We start from the raw sequence: 22505 nt of genomic DNA, 5'->3' as shown, positions 1-22505 counted from the left end.
TTGATAGAGATGAAAAGGCATTTGCCAGACCCATAGCTACATCACAGAATCCAGAGGCGATATTAATGTATCCTTCTAAATATACTATATCTGGTACAGCCGCTGTAATTGGAATTGCCTCCTGATTAAATTTACAAGAACCCATGATCCTTTTGCCTTTTACACAGGCCAAAAAGAGAATCCTTTTGCCTATTAAACAGGCCAAAAAGGAGAATTAAATTGGACCCACCCTTCTGGAAGGCTTAGAGGACTATTCCAGAATATCATTTTGGCAGTGTTGAATGAACCTTTGCAAAGACTAAGAACTCTGATCTCATGAGCTTGTTTAGGGCTGAGCTGGGTGAAAAGTTGTGCTTCACCACTGTGGTGATCCATGTCAGATTTCTGCTTACTAAACCTATAGGCAGCTCTTCTGATTATAATTATATTGTACATAATCATGATTTAGTAGGTTGCCTACTTGTTTTATTGAAACCTCGTGATCAGTTAGGCACTACTGAAGATACTTGCGGGTCAAACATGATTGCTTATTATGGTAATTATGCTTACCTTGTTTTTAGTGGTTAAATGCCGCTATTTGGCCCCTAACGTTCCGGAATTCTACTATCTACTTTAAAATCAGGAAGCCCATTTCAATGGTGGCATTTCCCACTACTATGCCTAGCTTACCAAAGACAGCCACCAGCCACAGGGCTCTTCCAGGAGGTTAACACACCCTCATTAATGCCTTAGTGGAGGGACTGTACTTGGACTCTCTCGAGGAACACAGTGGGGGTGGGTGTTCAGGTTCTCTGAAATGTTCCTATCTTTCTAAGCTTTCAGTCCTTTCTTCTGTTTTATGCCGAGGAAGTTCTGACATCTCATCACAATTGAATTGAGTTGCCTTTCAGTCTACATGTCAGATAATCAGCCAGCCTGCTGGAAACCCACACAGTTCCTTTATTCTCTGGTCAGGTAAACCATAATAATACATTTGATTTGATTCAACATTATATTTTATCCTTCTGGGTCTCATACCTGTAGAAACCACTCTCACATCTATTTATGTTCTCACCAGACTTCCATTTAAAGAATGTTTAATGCTAAAATAAATTTAGTAGACACAATTAGGAATTTAATGGAAAAAAATTAGAAACTAGCAAGTGGGTGACATTTTTCAATTCCTCTTCTGATTTATAAGCTTCCATCTGGTCTGTCCTTTTCTTTCCTGGCCAGACTGTGAGGAAGGCAGAACTTGTCTTTGTCTCTGTCTTACTTTTCCTTTTAGGGATTTTCCTTATGTTTTGGCCAATGTATATTTTGAAAATCTTGCTATTCTTTTGGAGTACAAACTCTCTTCCCCCGGCTATGACACGCCACTTGTCTCTTTGGAGCAGGTTGAGATCTGACTGTCATAGGTCTTCAGGCAGTGAAGTTAGTGGGGAGTATAGGCACCCTTTGTGAAGGCAGCAACCTTACATGAGGTTATCACAGGATATTCAAGAAAGGGGAAGCTACTCTTTTCAACATATTTGGGGCCGCTTCTGCTGACAAGTGAGGCACAGGGATATTAGATTGAAAATACTCAAACTTGACTGAGTCTAACAAAATGTCTTCCTCTCAAGTCTTAGGCACCTATTCCTTCCAAATAACGTCTGAACTTTCACACAGAAACTTAATCCATCTGTAAATTCATCTTATATTGTAATCCTGCAATTCACATGATTATATTTTGGGTTTGATTTTTAGTCATATCTGCTTTATGACTCCAGAAAATAAGAGGTTCTTAACAGTTACCAAAGACATTTTCTGGTACTCTATGACTGATCTCAGTTCTTGTAGTTGTGCTTATTACTGTAACTGTCAAGTTCTTCAGCCACTTTGTCACTCAAAGTCTTGCCTTCAATAGGCAATTCATTCCAAGCAGCCACAGGTAATAATTGAAGTCATCTTGATACAATTGCTTGCTACAGATTAACAGTATCCCATTTGCTATGAGCAAGGAGATTATAGCTATGTTCAAGTTAAAGAGGTAAGTAACCTAATTACAGAATCCTATCTTTGAGGATCAGTTTCCTGGGACCATTCATGGTACCAAGTACTCTATCAATCAAGGTCCAGAAACCAACCATGATAGATATTTCAAAGGAGGACTTTAATTGAAGGAATTGGTTACTTGATCTATTATTATCTGTTGTGGTATAACCAGTTACATCAGAATTTAGTGGCTTAAGACAATAAACATTTATTATCTCACAGTTCCTCACGTTGAAGAATCCAGGAGCAGGCTAGAGTCTCTCATCAGGTTGCAGTCAAGCTGTTGGATGGGGCTGGAGTCATCTGAAGCATTGGCTAGAGATGGAGGATCTGCTTCCAAGGTGGCTCACTCACATGGCTATTGGCAGGAGGCCTCAGTTTCTTGCTGGCAGTTAGCAAAAGGCCTCCAGTCTCTTGCCACATGGCCCCCTTCACAGGGCTGTTTGAGTGTCCTCATGACATAGCAGTTGACTTCCCCCAAAAAGAGTGATCTAAAAGAGAGAGAGAGCAGGAGGAAGCTGTGATATCTTTTATGACCTAACCACATACCATCACTTCTACTGTATTCTACTCATTGGAAGCAAGTCAGTAAGTCCAGCCCATACTCAAGGAGAGATGAATTAGGGTCCATCTTTTGGAGAGAAGAATGTCAATAATTTTGTGATGTATTTTAAAACCATCACACACTGGTTTTGGGAGGCTGAAAGAGCAGAAGGGGAATGCCATTGTAAGCCCAATATTGGTATCTGTGGAAAGTAGTTACTATTGGGGCTGAATGAATAAAAGGGTGCTGGTATATCTAGGAGCTCAGGGGATTGATCTGTGTGCCAGTGCTTTGACCTCAGAGTGACGGGTATCCTGCAGCTGTTGGGGGGATCTCTAATGAGGCTGCCATGTGGCTAGCGTTCAGACTTCTGATGGAGTGATGATATAAGGCTGGTGCTCTGTGAAAAGGGCATGGTGTCACTAGTACTCTGTCACTGAAGAGGCGCAGCAGGCTGGTGGTTGTGCCTCTAAGGAGTGAAGCATCATTGGTACTGTGGCTGTTTTCTGTGGTTGGAGGGAAACGTACAGAAACTGTAAATAGAAGGGGAGTTTATTCTTTCCTCCTCCTGCCTTTCAATTTTACACCAGTCCCTTTCATTGACAGAGGCTAACAGGAATCCATCTGGCAAGGGAATATTGAAAATATAGTACAAAGGAGCGGAGTATGGATGGGTTGACTTGGCACTGAGCGATAATAGGTAAACAAACTGGCACAACATGATTTTGTTTTATGGGTTTTTTTTGTAGACACCACTTCTTAAATCACCCTTTTAAATTCTTGCCATTGAATGAGGAGGGTGATCATACCTGGTTCAGATCCCTGTACTACCTCTTCCCTGTAAGTGGCTGGTTCCTGGTATGAATTGGATATTCTAGTATTTTAAAAGTACCCGAGATATGCAGATTTTTGATTGATGGATTTTAATGGGAAGAAGGCTTGAAAGTTGAAATCACTTGGGATCATCTACTTTGGACCCCCAGAGACCAATTGACTATGTGGGGATGGAGGCTGTATATAGGTTGGCTCTACATAGGATTCTCTCTTTCTACCCCTCTTCCCTGTTTGCTTGGCAAATCTGATAAATATGCTCCAGTTTATAGTCGTTATATAAGATTTGCTCCAGGCCAGAGCTGGACCAAGTGACTTCCTAAAGATTTGCAGCTTTGGAATTGGGCAGTCTTAAATTTCTGTAAAAGAATATTGTCATCACATGAGTAGTCCAGAACCTCATTTTTCCCCAGATATGCTTTGGGCAAAGGTCACCAAATGGGCAAGTTCTTCCAGCTCCCTCATGTATCATCCATTCAATCCCACCTGTTTTGCACATCTTGGACAGGTTTTGTTCCCAGTCTAGACTCTTAGAACCACCACTGGGAACTCTAAGCTATTCTGAGATTTGGTATCCAGGGAGTGTCTGCAGCCATGTGGGTAGAGCAGCTTAACTAGATTCTGCTATGTTAGCTTGTACTCATTCTCTCTTTACATTCTCACCAGACTTCCATTTAAAGAATGTTTGAAGCTAAAAAAAAATTAGTAGATGCAATTGGGAATTTAGTGGGAGACATATTAGCAACTAGCAATTGGGCAGCATTTTTCAATTATCTACTGATTTATGAGCTTTCATCTGGTCTGCCTTCCTTTTCCTGGCCAAACTGTGAGGAAGGCAGAACTTGTTTTTGTCTCTGTCTCACTTTACCTTTTAGGGATCTTTCTTCTTCCCTGCCTAGTGGATGCTATTTTGTACCCCACTCTGATGGCGCTTTTGTGATAGGATAACCTGATGAAATTCAAACTTCTCTGAGTATCCATTTCCTTATTTGCTTATTCAGCTGACTAGTCCCCTTCTCTCTTTGGATATCTAATAGGTACTTCCCATTTAAAATGCCCCAAATTGAGCTCCAGATTATCACCATTCCCCTAAGCGTACTCTTTCCTCAGCTTTCCCATTTCAGTTGATGAAAGCACCATCCTTCCAGCTGCTCAGGCTAAAAATCCCCCACAGTTATTCTTCTAATTTTTTTTCTTTCTCTTATTTCTCATAATTGAACTGCTAGCAAATCCTATTGGCTCTACTATTAAAATATATCCAGAATCTGCCCACATCTCATCAGTTCTTATGACTAGTTCTCTAGTCCAAACCACTGTCACCTCTCACTTTGATTTATGCAATAACCTCCTGCTGTTTTATCTGCTCCTATCCTCCCCAACTTCAGTGTATTCTAAACATAGAAGCAGAGTGATCCTTTAAGAATGTAAGCAGAGCATGTCACTCTTCTGCTTAAAGCCTTCCAATTTCTTCCCATCTCACTCATGGTAAACACCTGTCTTTATGTGGCTACAATGGCTCTGTGATGATCTGGTCCCTCACTTGTCCTTTGAAAACCTTATCTCCTATTCTCTTCCCTTTTCCCCATTCTATACTTAACTCACTGTACTCATTTTTTTTTTTTTTTTTTTTTTTTTTTTTTACAAATCAGACAAATTATTGATCACTGTACTTACTTTTGTCTCTGCTTAGGATATCCCTTTTGCTCAGATATTTGCACAGTTTGCTTCTTCCCCTCCTAGTCTTCTCTCAAATATCACTTTCTCAATGAGGACCTCCTTGATCACTGATATTAAAACTGCAACCATTTCAACTTCCTTCCTAGCAAGTCTTATCCCTCTTCCCTATTATATTTTTATTCATAGCACTAATCAGCATTTGGCAAACCCAAGCAATCAGGTAAAAACACATTTTACATATGTATTGTTGGTTGCATGTCTCCCTCTATTACCATGTAAGCTATATGAAGGGTTGGATTTTCATCTGTTTAGTTTATTCCTGTGCCCCAAATTCCTAAAGGGGTGTTTGGTGCATAATAGGTCTTCAGTAAGCATTGGTTGAATGAATGAATATATAAATATATGCATGAAAAAATGAAGCTCATAAATGTAATGTAGGAGTTGAACTAGATGATCTATAAAGCTCTTTCAGTTCTAAATCTATGAAGGTGAGGCTCAAGGTGGGGTTCCTTCTGGGCTGTGGTAATAGGCTATATATTTAACATCTGGTAATAAACTAGAACTGAATAATCAAAACCGATGCCAGCCATAAACAACCACCCTGGCCTTATTGATCATGTATATAAGCAAGATACCAACCCTGCTTCTACCTAGGAGTATTTGCATTTTAAAAGGATTCTCTTAAAAATTGAGAAGTCAAAGGTTATCATTTTTGAATAGAAATTTCAGCATTCTAGCATGCCAGTAGTAGGAAATGTTTGACAACTCATCTCACCTGCAGAAAGTGTGTCTGTTCTGCACTCTCATAAGGTGAAACCTGAATTTTATGTAAATCTCAGAGATCTAAACATACTAAAAATAGATTTTGTGTGATGTTTTCTCCCTGGGTTAGTAGAATTTTCTCTGCCTTAGTTTAGTTGTTGTTCAGCAGTTGAGTAAAAAAAAAAAAAAAAAGCAGTTTTTAGTTTTAAGTCCTTAGGAATATATTTTAGAAGGTTGACACTAAGAAGGAAGCCCCCAAGGAGCTCTCAGTATTGAAACAATTAGCCAGCAAGGCCGTCTCTTATCTGTGTCAGCATTTGATAGTGGTATAATAATAGTGACTTAGCCTGCTGTGGGCATTGTTATATTAGAGAAAAAATATATAAAGAAGGATTGCATTGAGAATAGTGACCAAATCTTCAGTTCACTGGCAAAGAATAAAATGACTCGTCTATTTATTCATTTAACAAATATCTATTGAGTACTTACCATATGCCAGACAATAATCTAGGCATTTGTGATACATGAAACTCCTTTTCCTGGAATGGGTTGTGTAATTCATGCAGTCAACATTGATTAAGCACCAGACGTGTGCCAGATACTGTGCTAGGTTCTGTAGATGTGAAATACAGTGATATGGTCTTTGTCATTAAGGAACTTTCTCTCCAGGAGGAAGAAAACAGGTTTTAGATATCTGGACAAAGTGCAGGAGGAGAACAAAAAGGATGTTCAGTTTTGTCTCTGGAGTCTGATAAAATAAAGAATTCCTAGGGAAAGGGGTGTCTGGAATGAGTGTTGGTAAATGAGTGGGTATTTGTTAGGATAGGAGGTCGGGGATAGGAGGTCGGCTTTTCAGACAAAGCGATCCACTAAGAGAAAAGCCAGGAAGTTATGAAACCACACAGGAGAGTCAGAGAGTTGTAAAAATTTTGAGGTCAAGACAACTGCTAGGCTAGATAATTTAGGGTCTTCTATGTCATTTTAAGAATTTTAATCTTTTCTCTGTGAACTATGAAAAACCTTTGAAGGATTTTAAGAAGGAAGGTTACATGATCTCTCTTGGATTTTAAAGATCACTGTCACTTTGGTAGCATTTGGAAAATGACTTAGAGGAAGTGAGATGAGAGCTCAAGAGACAGTTGGGTGACTATTTCCAAGTTTAGAGAAAAGGTGAATGCAGGCTGAACTCTGGTGATAAAAGGAGGAAGGAGGGGAGGGTGTAGGTATAAGAAATGGTAACGATATAAAATTGAAAAGCCTTAGTTAATGGGTCTGGGAGACAGAGGGAGGTAAGATAGAGGGAGGTAAGATAAAGGGAGGATTAAAGAGTGACTTTTTGCTTTCTGACTTTAGTAAAGGAGTAGGTGATGGTGTCTTCAACAGAGAGAAGGAAAGGTAGGAGGAGAGCAGATTTGCCGTTTTGGAAATGAGTTTGGCTTTGGAGTTGACTGTGTGGTCTGGTTAGAGCTCCATAGGTAGTTCACCCACATAAGTGGTCAGCAGTTAACCTCACAGGCATTGGTAAGCTCAGGTAGGTGTTTACAAATCGGAAGAGGTTGGAGATCACTGACATATGAGTGAGATGTTGAGAAGTCGGCTCAGATACCTTCCCTGAAGGACTTCCCAAACCTTTACACCAGAAATTGGTTCATCATCTGAAGTGAATCTTTTTTTCAGTTGGTATGGTTGAATCAAGATCCAAAAAATGTAGCTGAAGAAAGGGGAACAGTGTAAAATGATGTAAGGTGCTTCCAACCAGTCAAGCCCATAGTTAAAAGTCAGGGGAGTCTGCCTTAGCTGAAGTGACCATCTCCATATGACTTGAAGGCATGGGACAAGAGCTGACTAGGACTTGGTAGTCCTCATTCACTTCCCTTCTTTCCTGGTTGAGACTTAAAATTCAAGTGTAAGAATTTATTCCTTAAGCTTCAGACTTTGACTATAGTTAATATCTATATTTTACTAAGTGATAGGGCTTAATATCTTGTCAATTATATATATTTTTAATAATAACCCAGTTTCCATGATTTGCCACCAGAATAATTACTTCGATATCTGTGGCCCCATAACACTTGATTAATACCTCTGTTATGGTTCTAATGTAATGCTATTCATATTGTTCTTTCCATGACATTCTCTATCAGATTATGTCTGTGAGGTCAGAGACCTCATCTTATTCATCACTGTATCGACATCAAAAATAGTAGATGTTCAATTAAATTTTTGAGTGAATTAATAATCATTATGAAAGTAGTTCCTGATTGACCCTTTAAGTTTCAACATACTTTATCTATTTTGTGACGGTAACACGTGCATCCTCCTTAGGAAGTAAATCTCTTTATTATCCCTATTTAACACATGAGGAATATGAGCTGACAAGATTTCATGGCTCGAACAAGGTTACACAGCCGTTAAGGGATGGAACCTGTGTTTTTTCATACCAATTCCTTCCCTTTTCACTCTGTATTGGTGAGCCTCCCCTTCGCCCACCCCATAAAAAGGCTCTAAAAGGGGAGAAGACTAAGAGCACTGGGCCCTTCTGAGAAGCATGGAGTAAATGAGGTTTTGTCTCAGAACATGGAAGCTGGGAATAGAAGTGAAAAACTACATCGACTGTCAATTTTGTCTAGAGTAGCCTTGAAAGCCAACATCTTATAGAAACACTACTGAGCTCAGATTTCCATGGAGGACAGGTCAGCAGTCATCCTGGCATTATGTGCTCTCAGTCCTGTGACCACAACATAAATGCCAGTGAAAGAAATCTTACAGTCAGTTTGTGAACTCCATTTGAAAATGCAGGTGTAGTTGTAAAGAGCCAGGAATACAGGGAGTTTGAGTTACAAGGGCAGATGTTAAATATGCATCTTAAGACAGGATCATTGGGGTTTATAATAGTATTGACCGCACTCTGGTTTTATTTTCTCAATTCAAAAAAAGGCTTCTGTTGCCGTAAACTCCAAGTGTACATTTAAAAAAATTCAGTGTTAAAGGGAAATAAATGTTATTCATAGTGGCAGAATTCAGTAGGCTTTAATAATGGGCCAGGTAAAGTGAATTCTTGGAAAATAAGTGCTCTGAGGGTTACATGAGTCTAATTGAGGGTGGGTGCTCTACCATTTTGGGGGCAAGAACTCTTTCACTTAGGCTCTGTGGGGTAGGGTACAAAGGTGGGGTTGAACAAAGAGAAGGAAGAAGAAAGAATGTAGTAAAGACAAGATTTCTGATTTCTAATATATTTATAAATTTAGCTCTCCCTTTCCCAACCATGTAATGCCATGTCAGTTGGCTGATCCCTTTGGATTAGTCTTTCTGTTGCTCTGATACGCTGGAGTATGTTGTATACCATAGCCAAGATTGTAAGCTGCCTGTGAGTAAATGTTAATGCCTTCTTCTCTTACAAAATTCAAATAATTGGAATTTGCCACTGTGCTTCCTGGTGTTTATGTGTGCATGGGGGTCTCTGACAGGGTCTCTGAGACATCTCAATTTGTATGTATAACTTGTTGTAAAATCTTTGCATTCAGTTGTTCAGCTGAATCTCCCAGGACTTTCAAAGATCTTTGGGAAAGGGAATGCCATTATGTGCAGTCATTATCCCCATAAAAGAAGTCACCAAACAGTGTCACCTCATTTCTTCTTCTCACCACCCTTGCTTCACCTCCCTGACAATGGTTTCTAGGCACACACCTCCGTTCTGTTCTTGCTTCTATTGGTTTCTCCTTCATTGCTCATCAATAAGAAACAACAAAACCCCGGCATTTGACCAAATGACCTTTCCACTTGTCTTACCTTTCTTTCTGATTTCATTCTATGATGACAGAATGGAAAATCCTTGAAGGCAGGTGCTATACTTATTCATAATTTATATTCAAGACCAGGCATCTTTTAGATGTTTATTAAATTTTATATAAAAGCATTAAAAAAACTTTGATGGAATGACCCTAGAAATACTTTATCTTCTCTTTTTATTTTCTTCTTCTCTTTTAGTGGCTGGTAGAAATAGGAAAAGGTGGGGGGTAAGTCATTTAGATGGGGAAAGACATTTCTCTAAATGTCAATACTTATGAAATGCCATTTTAAACCTTTATAAATGATTATCTTCCTCAGTACTGATGAGGCAGTTTCACATTGCTGCTCAATTTATTTACTCAGGAGACCAATTTATTTCACTACCTCTGTACTAACTGTTTGCATTGACATCTAGGTCTGCTTTGAGCAAGCAACTGTGACAAGTTGTTTATTGAACTGTAAACAGGTATTGTCTGAAGCTAAACAATGGCTTTATCTAATTAGGAGACCCTGGGCATCATTTTAGCCCCATGCGGCTATCCTAACCCAGCCTAGCATCTCCTGCAGACTTCCCATGCCTTTTAAAATCTTCTAGCTCACAGTAAAACCCTTCATCACAAAATGAAGAATAATCCTTATTTTGTCCTGTAACTGTACATACTGGTGTTTTGTGCAAAAAAAGGACTAACTGCAATAAAGTGTGTAAGTGCAGCCCAATTTAGAATGGTTGAATAAGAAAAGGAAAACATGAATGAGATATAAAAAGAAAAGGATGAATAAAGATGAACTGGGTCTGTTGCCTAGGCTGTATAAAGGCCTTGTATAAATTAGAAAACATTTTCCTACCAAAAGGGAACTTAGTGAAATGATGGTGATATGAGTTTTCAAAACAAAAATACAGGTATGATTATGGAAAGCATAATAGCAGAGCTGAGGGAGGAACAGTTAAGTTTCTGGACTCAGATTGAAATGGAGCAGGTACAAAAGCACTTGGGAGGCCTCATCTCAGCCGCCATCGCTTTGTGTCTGAAGATGCTAATTGAGCACAGCAATCAATGTCTTTTGTTTTTAGCTGTCAGCACTTTCCTGAAGGGCTTTGCCCAATACTAGAGGGAGAAACTCTTAACGAAGCTTCACTTTTCAGTAGCTATTATTATTACAGTTTCCTTTTGGAAGGAAAGAATTAATTGCTATTTTGAAAAAAAAACAGTCACTGCAGTGAAGTTTTCAAATGTGAGGCCAAACGTAGATCACTTTCTTGAAAAAGGAAAACAAAAACTGGCCAAGGGCTACCCCACTGCTATACATTACAAAGAAAAAGCCTACATAAAAGTGAGCAGTGTGATGAGGTATTTCTTTCAGTTGCATATAGACATTATGTTTATTTTATCATAAAGCCAGATTTTCACATTCCTTTTGTCTCTCCCCAGGCATTGAGAGTTGCTTTCTTGGTTGTTTCCTTAACGATTTGTGTAATTGGTTTCACTCACTGAGGCCCAATTGGTGGGTTCATTGTGAGTGTCTCATGAAATATGAATCTATTTAAAAATTAATAGTAAATCAATATTAATTCAATAAAATATTTTAATCTGAGGTATAAATATTTTATACCTTCACACAGACATGCAGATTTCAAAAGCCATTTTCATGTTTCTGACAGGCTGTCCAGTTTTGCCACGACGACATTGAAATTATTCCTCCTCGCACCGTGTGCCAGCTCTGGGCTCTCTCAGGAAGAGCTGCCCAGGTCAATGGTTATGTTTATTGAAACTGCTGAAGGAATGCAAATGAGATGCTTGCTGCAGAAGAACACAGGAAAGTTTACCTTGTTTAATCGAGTTTATAGTTTCTCGTGTCCCTGCCTGGAATAGACTGAAAGGGAGTCTCATGCAATCTTAGAGGTTAATCCTTGTTCACACCAGGTTTGACTCATATCAACCCTGGCATGCTGTGGCACCTGAAGGCTTCCCTGACAAGGGGCTTGAAAGAGATGGACTGCCACCGATCTAGTGGAAATGAGCCAGTTGCACCTAGCTGATAAAACCAGAGATTTACTGGAGCAGACAGGCCAGAGCTTAAACAGGCTTCTCTCTCTATTGAAACCCCTTCTGTCACTTGAATCAGTCATCTTCCCTGTCAGGCAGCATCAGCTAAAACAATAGAGTGGCGTCTGAGTTTAGCTGAAAAGAAGGAGATGTCAGATAAAAGATAGGAGTGTGTTATTCTGATCTGTGTGGTTTGGTCCACTTGCAGTTCTCTGCCTGAATTCTGAGAGGGTGGTTCCTACTCCAGGTGCAGAATAAAGCCATAAAGACTTTAGAGCTAAGGTAATGATAATGAATTAGGAGGGGAAAAATGATGTCAGTACTGATTCAATACAAGAAGTGCTAGGTAATGGCTAAAACAATAATTTTCCTCCTGTTGGGGTTTCTACCTTCATTTGTCTTTAATATATCTGTGCTACCTGATGCCTAAGCTATATTGGTAGACAGAAATAAGCTCCCAAAGAAGAAAATGTAAGCTGAACGCATTAAAAATTCATTGGCTATGGTTTCTTCTTCAGGGAGTGATGGTAAATGAGGCAATTGAATTACTGAATGTTTTCTGTGCATGGCCCAAGCCCTGGAGAACAAGTCTACACAGGTTAGAATAGCCACAAACTAGGAAGCGAATGTTATGAACATAGTGGAGGATTTAAATAAGATGCCTAACAGACAAGACTTGAGTCCTTCACTTCTCTGTGGGTCCCCAGAGCCCCGCATAGAGTCTTGCATGTAGTAGGCCCTCAACATACATTTTGCTCAAGGGATGAATATTTATATATTCATCTTTGACAGTTAATTTAATTTGCCTTTGCAGTGTTCTCTGGACACAAAGTAGTTATATTTCAAAATTGTGCCCTAGAATGATATATATGCTTAACTTTTCAGAAATTTATTGTTGTATTTTCATTTTAGAAGAGAAGGTTGAAACTTTATAGAAACATATTGCTGCTGCTTATTGAAGCTAAGGGAATATCACTGCATCAATCAGGCCTCGTGGCAGGGCTCTCTTTTCTGTGCGTGGGAGGGCACCAGGAACAAATGTTTCTTCTGAGGTGTCCCCTGGCACTGATAGCACTCTCCTCTTCCATTTTCCCTTATCTGGTAAGCTGCTTTATTTCTGAATGTATCTGAGTGAGTTCTCTGGTCTTCTTTCATAAACCTATTGAGTGGGAGGTGTGGATCGGTATATGTGGAAAGGGCTTGAGTCTGTTGCTAAATCAAGAGGGGGTCTTGATAGGTTGACCAACTATTCTGTTTTGCCCAGGGACTGTACTAATTTTTGTACTGAAGTTTCCACATCCTTGGAAATCCCTGAGTTCTAAGCAGAGATAGTTGGCACTTGATATTTCAGGTCTTGGACTTTTATGTTGTTCTGGGTTTCAGGTAAATGCTGAACTCCTGGAAGTTACATGGGTTTGAAGATTGAGAAGGACTGATATGCTTCTGATTTTTCTAATAATAATGTGTAAAATGACAGTTGTATAGTTTAGAGATCACCCACCTGGTGGTCTTTACAAGCTCCATTCAGACTCACAAACCACATTTAGAATCCGTTTACAAGAAGGATCTAGCTTAGGAACTACAGCTTGACTGGCAGAGTGGGGTCGGCAGTTCTCTTCTGTCAGAGGACAGGACAGCTTAGTGGTAGAGCCAGGTTTCAAACCCAATGTCCTTGCCTTGTTTCTAACCACTCTGCTAAGGGGCACTCTGCAGTTAACAGTGATGGAGGTGATTAAAGTGTGCTCACTTTTATTGGAGTTGTTGATTCGTGTTTTCCCAGTCAATCATGACTCCCTTAGAGGCAAGAATCTGGCCTCATTCAACCTTGCATTCTCCCTGGGACCTAGTGGCTTTTGTGGTGTAGGGCAGTCTTTTGGCTTCTTGGGGGGTTGCCTAGCCTCCTGGCAGTGGGTGTTGGTATATAAGAACCTCAAAGTTGCAACGCCTTCCTCCTCACTTCCCCCTCCTCTCCATCTTCATTTTCCTACCCCTGCCATTGGAGTTTACCCTGTCTGTCTCCCATGGAAAGTGGGTGTAGGAAACCTTATTATTTACATGGGGATAAAAAAAATCAGGTCTTCCTAATTCTTGCTGTGTGGGTGTCTAGGTGTGTAAACACTTTTGTACATAGAAAAGATGAGGGAGATATAAAGCCTTATTCAGATTTATGTATCCTTTTATGTAGACAGATTTTAATACTCAGGAGCTTGTCTGTTTCTTCCAAACCACCCATATTTACTGGGAGGACAAAAAATTTATTGCCCTGTTGCCTAAAAGCAGCTGTTCCAGATGTGTGAAGAGAGGCCATATGCAAACATCCCAAAGGTATGACACTTCAAAGGATGACACTTTATTTAATTGTAAATGTTTAGATTTCTAAGAATTTAATTTCTTTCAAAGTAGAAAGCAGTGTGGCATATTAGGAAAAACCAGAATGGTGTAAATGCTAGTATTCTGTGATCTTAGCCAGAAAAATTAAGCTTCCTGAGCTTTATTTTCTTCAGCTAAGAAGTGGCATAATGTCTACCTTGTAGGATTTTTGTGAAGTGTGGGTACAAGTATTGTTTCAAGTAACAGTTTCTGGCACATCATGATGACTCTAGAAATGGTTGCTATTAAAAGTAAGACAGAACTTGTTTACTTAAGAAAGTGCTTTCAAGTATTAGCACTGCCTAGCAATGAAATGGGCTCCACATCATTGAAGGCATTGAAAACAAGGCCAAATCATTATCTCTCTGGGAAGCAGTAGAGGGAAATTCTATGCAATGTAGAGATTTCCATTATTTAATAGATCATATGAAGAGTTGAGAAATTCCCACCTAAACTTCTCAATAAAAATACTGAAATTAAACAAACACTTTTTGATAGTTTTTATGGTAGATATATGAAATTGGTGGGACTCAGAGAAGAATCTCGTTCCCAGAGTGGGGAGACTAGCTGTGATGCTCCCTTTAGAATGATACTTAGTATTCGACCTGTCCAGGCATTGTTGGAAGGAATTGGTGAAGAGAAGAATAAGGAACCTGGGTGTCTTTCTTCAACTTTGTCATGGCCCCCTGACTTCTTCAGTTCTAGCCCTAGGATTCCTTCTGCTGTCAGAGGAACAGGGAAGGACTTTCACAGTGCGTGGTCATTTAGCTAACATCCCAGGAAGCACTTTTTGAAGGGAGTGGTTATTCGGGGAAGGCTGGGAGAGTGGGTAAAAATTGTCTTCAATGCAATTTGTGTGTTTGTTGCCTTAGCTTTGTTATGATGGTATTTGATGGGACTTCCAATAGTTTTCCCCTTATACAGGGCTCAAGATAAATCCACCTTTGATGACTTTTGGGTGTTTGTATATGATAAGTAAACAAGTGGCCCCTTCACTAAAGTTAGTTTAAGGAACACAGTTTACCTAATTTTAGTACTCTACATTCCCTTGACCAAGCTTGTTAATCCATGGCCCGTGGGCTTCATGTGGCCCAGGAAGCCTTTGAATGCGGCTCAATGTAAATCTGTAAACTTTCTTAAAACATTATGAGATTTTTTTTTGCAATTTGTTTTCAGCTTATCAGCTATCATTAGTGTTAGTGTATTTTATTTATGGCCCAAGACAATTCTTCTTCCAGTATGGCTCAGGGAAGCCAGAAGATGGGACACCCCTGCCCTGGACTACAAGCTATAGGGCTTTTGGCTTACTGCTAGCAGCATTTTTTCCTTGTGGTTTTAATACTAGAAAATGTAACTTCCTTTTAAAAGATGATGCTTTAAAGATCATCAATGAAGTTAAGACCTCAAGTTATCTACAGAAAAGCTTATTATTATTATTATTTTTTTGCTGCAAACTGCAGAAAGCCTTTATTCATAAGGTAGAAGTACCTCAAAAGCTGTCTGATAAAAACACATTTGTACTGATGTTGTTTGATATGGTTTCTATTCACACAGAATGGAGCTCACAATCAACACAATTAACATGATTAATTATGTCCATCTCAATAGCAATTAAAAAATTTTTAAAAAAATTACAAATTAACATTTCCTATAAACATATACACAATAATTCTCAACAAAGTATAGGCATATAAAATACAGCAATATAGAAAAAGAATAACACATTTTTGGTTGAACATTAAGGTCAAACAATGTGATTTACATATTAATTTAAGGAGAAAAATTGTATGACAGTTCAACAGGTGCAGAAAAAGCATTGATCAAAATTCAACTTCATGATATGAATTCTGCAAAATAAAAAGAAGGAAAAATTCTCAGTCTAACGAAGGCAATTTAAAAAAATTCTAGAGCTTATATTATTATTAATGATGAAATGCCAAATGTACTTCCTCAAAGAGAACAGGCATGGTTGTCCAGTTTTTATTTTTATTTATTTATTTTTAAATTTATTCAACGTTTATTTAAATATTAATCTATATGGAATGTAATATCTTTTTTTGTGTGTGTGAAAATGGCCATACTGCCCAAAGTAATTTATAGATTAAATGCGATTCCTATTAAGCTACCATTGATTTTCTTCACAGAATTAGAAAAAACCACTTTAAACTGCGTAAGGAACCAAAAAAGAGCCCATATAGCCAAGACAATTCTAAGCAAAAAGAACAAAGGTGGAGGCATCACACTACCTGACTTCAAACTATACTACAAGGCTACAGTAACCAAAGCAGTATGGTGCTGGTACCAAAACAGATATATAGACCAATGGAACAGAACAAAGGCCTCAGAAATAACACCACACATCTACAATCATCTGATCTTTGACAAACCTGACAAAAACAAGAAATGGGGAAAGGATTTGCTATTTAATAAATGCTGAGAAAACTAGCTAGCCATATGCAGAAAACAGAAACTGGACACCTTCCTTACACCTTATACAAAAACTAACTCAAGATGGAGTAAAGACTTAAACATAAAACCTAAAACTATAAAAACCATAAAAGAAAACCTAGGCAATACTATTCAGGACATAGGACTGGGCAAAGACTTCATGACTAAAACACCAAAAGCAATGGCAACACGAGCCAAAATTGACAAATGGGATCTCATTAAACTAAAGAGCTTCTGTACAGTAAAAGAAACTATCATCAGAGTGAACAGGCAACCTACAGAATTGGAGAAAATTTTTGCAATCTATCCATCTGACAAAGGTCTACTATCCAGAATCTACAAGGAACTTAAACAAATTTACAAGAAAAAGACAAACAACCCCATCGAAAGGTGAGCAAAGGATATGAACAGACACTTCTCAAAAGAAGACATTTATGTGGCCCACAAACATATGAAAAAAAGCTCATCATCACCTGTCATTAGAGAAATGCAAATCAAAACCACAATGAGATACAATCTCATGCCAGTTAGAATGGCGATCATTAAAAAGTCAGGAAACAACAGATGCTGGAAAGGATGTGGAGAAATAGGAATGCTTTTACACTGTTGATGGGAGTGTAAATTAGTTCAACCATTGTGGAAGACAGTGTGGCAATTCCTCAAGGATCTAGAACCAGAAATACCATTTGACCCAGCGATCCCATTACTGGGTATATACCCAAAGGAATATAAATCATTCTACTATAAAGACACATGCACACGTATGTTTATTGTAGCACTATTTACAACAGCAAAGACTTGGAACCAACCCAAATGCCCGTCAATGACAGACTGGATAAAAAATGTGGCACATATACAGCATGGAATATTATGCAGCCATAAAAAAATGAGTTCATGTCCTTTGCAAGGACATGAATGAAGCTGGAAACCATCATTCTCAGCAAACTAACACAGGAACAGAAAACCAAAAGCCACATGTTCTCACTTATAAATAGGAGCTGAACAGTGAGAACACATGGACACATGTAGAGGAACATCACAACTGGGGCCTGTCAGGGATAGGGGGCTAGGGGAGGGATAGCATTAGGAGAAATACCTAATGCAGATGACAGGTTGATGGGTGCAGGAAACCACCATAGCACATGTATACCTATGTAACAAACCCGCACGTTCAGCACATGTATCCCAGAACTTAAAGTAAATAAAAAAAATTAAATATAAAGAAATTTGAAGCATAAAAGCATTTTCTTTAAAACATACCTAGATTCTTAAATTTCCCAACATGCTTATTGGGGAAAAAACATTTTTTGCTATTTGACCGAGTCTAAGATATTTGAAAGTTGCTCAGAACCACTTTGTCAAGATCTAATCACATTCTACTTAAAATAATATCTTAGTTTCTCTGATACAAGTTATAGTGAGTTTTCAATCTGAGTTTTCCTGTTTATCCTCAAATTCTCCTGATTAATCTGGTGACTTCCATTTTAATGGAATTTCATTGGGATTTTTATTAAAATATAAACTAGAACTACTTTATTTTCATATTTTTAACTAAAAATGTGTACAGAGATGGGATTCCAAATGGATACTGGGAGTTAGAAGAGAAAAAGAAATTTAATATCAGTGATTTACAGTTCTTTGTATCAAGGATTTTAAGATGTTAAAACTATTATATACTGCAGAAGATTTATTGGTTGAATGTTTTGTTTTTTTTTTCTGAGTTTATCACTTAGGGGTCAGTCGGGGGAAAAATAGAACCTGCTCTAGGTGTTTCAACAGAAAGAATTTAATTTTGAAAATTGCTTTCACAGATTATAGAAGGGCTCAAACGTCACACAAGCGATGGTATGGCATCCCAAGTAGTAATAAGAACAAGGAGCTACTACTGTCTCTAGGCCTGGGACAACAGAAGAAGTTGGTGTTACCAGGATCTAGAAGCTGGGCTATCTAGTGGAAGGTGAAACCATAGCAAGGAGGGACTATCTAGTAGAATCTAGCTTCTCCAGAGCCACAGAGAAGACTTAGTCCCCATTAGAGATTCTATCAAAAGGAGTCCTAGAAATGTTGTTTGCTGTGATTTCCAGAAGAGCAGGAAAAAGGTAGTAAATTTGTCAGAGAACATACAGGCAAATGATTGGGACAATGGGAACCAGCACAGATGTTGTTAGATGCATAAAGATATAGGACCTTTTGGTACCAGAGATGAGACAACTTCTTTATTTTCAGTATGCATCTTGGACAACATCTTCAAATGGTAGTTTGCACTGATTTCTCCTTCCTTAGACCTTATTTTATAAAGGTATAATGTAATCCATTTACGATGGGCATGAAATAAAGTTTAATCCCAAGTGTCTGTGGTTATGTTGTGATGCTTGAAAAATGAGAGACACCAAGCATTATGCTTAACTTAGATAACACTCTCTTTATCCCAGTAATATGGGAACTGAAGAGTCCACTGACTAGCAAACATATTCATTCCTTAAAGACACAGGCCGGATTCACTTAACAGAGGGGTAAGGCACAATGAAAATGGACAAACTATTTGCAGGCAGAAAGGCAGCAGGCATTCTAAAGACAGACAGGAGAAGAAATCTCCTGCTTCAGTACTTTTGCAGGTCTGAACAATAGCTGGTAGGAAGAGGATGAGCTGGAGCTACGGAGATATAGTTATTGCAAACTTGAAACTTACAGTGTAAACATTCAACAATTGCTGACAGAAGAAAAAGAGGTCCCAGACAGAATCAGGACATGAATATTTTTCTTAAAGATTCATTGGTTCCATAGTGGGAAAAGAGAGAAAGGCAGTGCCTGAACGATGCTTCCCATTTTATGGTTTCTATTTTCAAAGATAGTTTAACTATTTAGTTCATTCATGCATTCAACAAATATTTATTACATTTTTGCTCTGTGCCAGGATAAAATGATAAACTGGATATCAATGGCCCTTGCCTTCTGAGAGCTTGTAGTCTAGAGGAAGATGCTAACTAATGACCAGAAACTCCAGAAAAATCTAACAGTTGTTAGCATGGATGAAGTGAGGACTTCTAGGGTCTTATCTTGAAGGAGTACCTAATCCAGGTGGAGTGAGAAAAAGGAGGTGAAAGATTAATGAAAACACAGCCCACAATATTAAGCCTTGCAGGGTGAGTAGGAATTGTTCAGGAAAAGGGTAATCAGGAAGAATAATCCAGGCAAAATAATAGCATACCATACACAAACTTGCCAGCAAAGAGGCCATGGTGTTTTTGAGGATATGAAATAAATTCAAAATGGCTGGTAGATAGAGTGTTATGTACTAAATAGCAAGATAAGAAACCAGTGAGGTAAGCAGGCTTCAGGTCTTCATAAACTATATTGAGGAATTTAGATTTAACCCATTCATTCATTTATCCATTCCTCTGTCCATTCAACAAATAGTTTTCAGGTCTATATGCTAGGTGCTGGGCATAAAATGGTGAATGAGAAAGACAGAACTCTTCTCTCACAGAACCCAATAGTCTATGCAGGGAGATAATTTAAAAAGCAGTTTTAGTAAAGCATAAAAAGCTCTATGATAGGGCAGCTATGCTGAAAAGTGGTTGCTATGCAAACATGCAGTAGAGGCACTTAATCTGATTTTGTCAGCAGGGAGGATGATGGTGGTGGTGGGGAGAGGTAAGGACGATGATCCAGAAATGACATTTAACCTAAGACCTAAAGAATTTTTAGGAGTTAGTACTTGGAAAGATTGAGGTAGTGGTTCTCTAAACATAGGAACGAGCATGTGCCAAAAGCTGGAAGTAAGAAAGCACATGCCTCATCCGACGACATACAAGAATTTCTCTATGGATAAACGAGTGTATATGTCCTAAGGGTAGTGAGAAGAAACATTTAGAGCACTGAGAAAGACTACTGGGCATATATATGAAGAAATATAAGAGTTTTTTTTTTAACAGATTTCCTATATATTAGCAATGATTATTTAAATGTAATTGAGAAAAAAATTGTGAACAAAAATATTAATAGTGATGGTAGCAGTGAACACATATGAAGCATTATGACTGGTACCAAAGCTTCTCTTTTGAGTCACTCTGCAAAACCTAACTCTCTCAGTTCTGTGCTCTTTTCACTGCATTATACCGTTTCTAGAAACTTCATTCACTGTGTGATCGTAACTCTGTTGAAACACTTTTCTCTCTCTGTAGGTTTCCCAAGCCATCTTTCCTGCACTTATAGAAGGGAGACAAGTGTTTAGCTTAGCTCCAGCCAGTAGACAGCCTGGTGATGTGCAGTTCAGCAGCAGAATCTCTGAATGTGTACTTAGGGCTAGGGCCTTCCTACCACAATTTTTGGGGAAGAGCAGTGGCTGCCCGAGTTTGGGTTCTTTTTTCCTGACACCCGTGTTCTTAATCTTGCTGGCTTTATTTTCAGTGTATTCGTGTACTTTCCGTATTCCTACCTTTTAAAGTTCTTCCTATTCAAAGGATTATTTTCTTCCCAGTGCTTCTGGATCATTCCATTCTGCACATATTGTGTTAGATAACATATTGACATTTTACAATGCAATTTTATGATTTTATGGACGTGTACATCAGTTTCTCAGCATGCTGGCCACAGCGAACACATTTCTGTCAGTAAAGGCATGGTGCATGGACAGCCCAGATGTTAGCTAGTTGAGGAAACTCTCTAAACCTTAGTTAAATGACCTAACATGCTACTTTGGAATTACCGTAATGCCTTTGGGAAAGACATTTATCTGGCTATGTTTAATTTTCTACGGCAATAGCTTCAATAAAAAATACTGAAAGAGGATTTATTTGCTCAATACTTTCTGTGGTGATATTTTTATTTTGTATTAAATATACCTACTATATAAATTCAGTCCTTCCTCAGTTCATCATAGTTTAGGTATATTTAAAATATCACATGCTATCAATGTAAGTGTGAAACTTGTTTACCGAATTTCTTCCTGAGCTGAGTCCAGACACTCTTTAACTTAGAACAAATTGCACATGCAAAATGAAGATAAAATGCCAACATTCAGAGCAAGGCAAGTAAATATTGTCATGAGCGCTGCTGAAATAGAGGAAGGAGCATTGGGCTTGGAGTGAGAAAAAGTGGGTCTGCCACTCAACTTTTCTATTTAGTAGCAGTGGAACCTTGGATAAACCTGAACCTTGCTTTTCTCATACAAAATTGGCACGATGGATTCATGCCTTATTTTCTTGTATTCATTCATTTATGGTTTCATTCACTTACAAAAAAATATTTGCTGACCTCATAGACTGAGTTAGAGAGGACTCCCTCCTCAATTTTTTTAGGAATACTTTCAGCAGGGATGATACCAACGCTTCTTCATACATTTGATTGAATTCAGCTGTGAATCCATCTGGTCCTGGGTTTTTTTCTGGTTGGTAAGCTTTTTATTACTGATTCAATTTCAGAACTCATTATTGGTCTTTTCAGGATTTCAGTTTCTTCCTGGATCAGTCTTGGGAGGTTGTATATTTCCAGGAATTTATCTATTTCTTCTAGGTTTTCTAGTTTGGATGCATAGAGGTGTTTATAGTCATCTTTGAGGGTTTCTTTTTATTTCTATGGGGTTGGTTGTTATTCCCCTTTGTCATTTCTGATTGTGTTTATTTGCATTTTTTTTCTTTATTAGTCTAGCTGATGGTCTACCAATCTTGTTAATTCTTTCAAAAAAAAAAACCTCCTGATTAGTTGATCTTTTGTGTGGTTTTTCATGTCCCAGTTTCCTTCTGATTTTGGTTATTTCTTGTCTTCTTCTAGCTTTGGGGTTGGTTTGCTCTTGTTTCTCTAGTTCCTCTAGGTGTGATGTTAGGTTGTTAATTTGAGATCTTTCTAACTCTTTGATGTGTGTGTTCAGTGCCATAAACTTCCCTCTTAACACTACTTTAGCTGTGTCTCAGAGACTTGGATGTGTTGTGTATTTATTATCATTTGTTTCAAAGAATTTCTTGATTTTGGTCTTAATTATGTTGTTTACCCAAAAGTCACTCAGAAGAAGGTTGTTTGATTTC

Source organism: Pongo abelii, chromosome 1, assembly GCF_028885655.2.
Source record: "Pongo abelii isolate AG06213 chromosome 1, NHGRI_mPonAbe1-v2.0_pri, whole genome shotgun sequence".
In the NCBI taxonomy this organism is placed as follows: Eukaryota; Metazoa; Chordata; class Mammalia; order Primates; family Hominidae; genus Pongo; species Pongo abelii.
Note: the sequence above shows the minus strand (reverse complement) of the source record.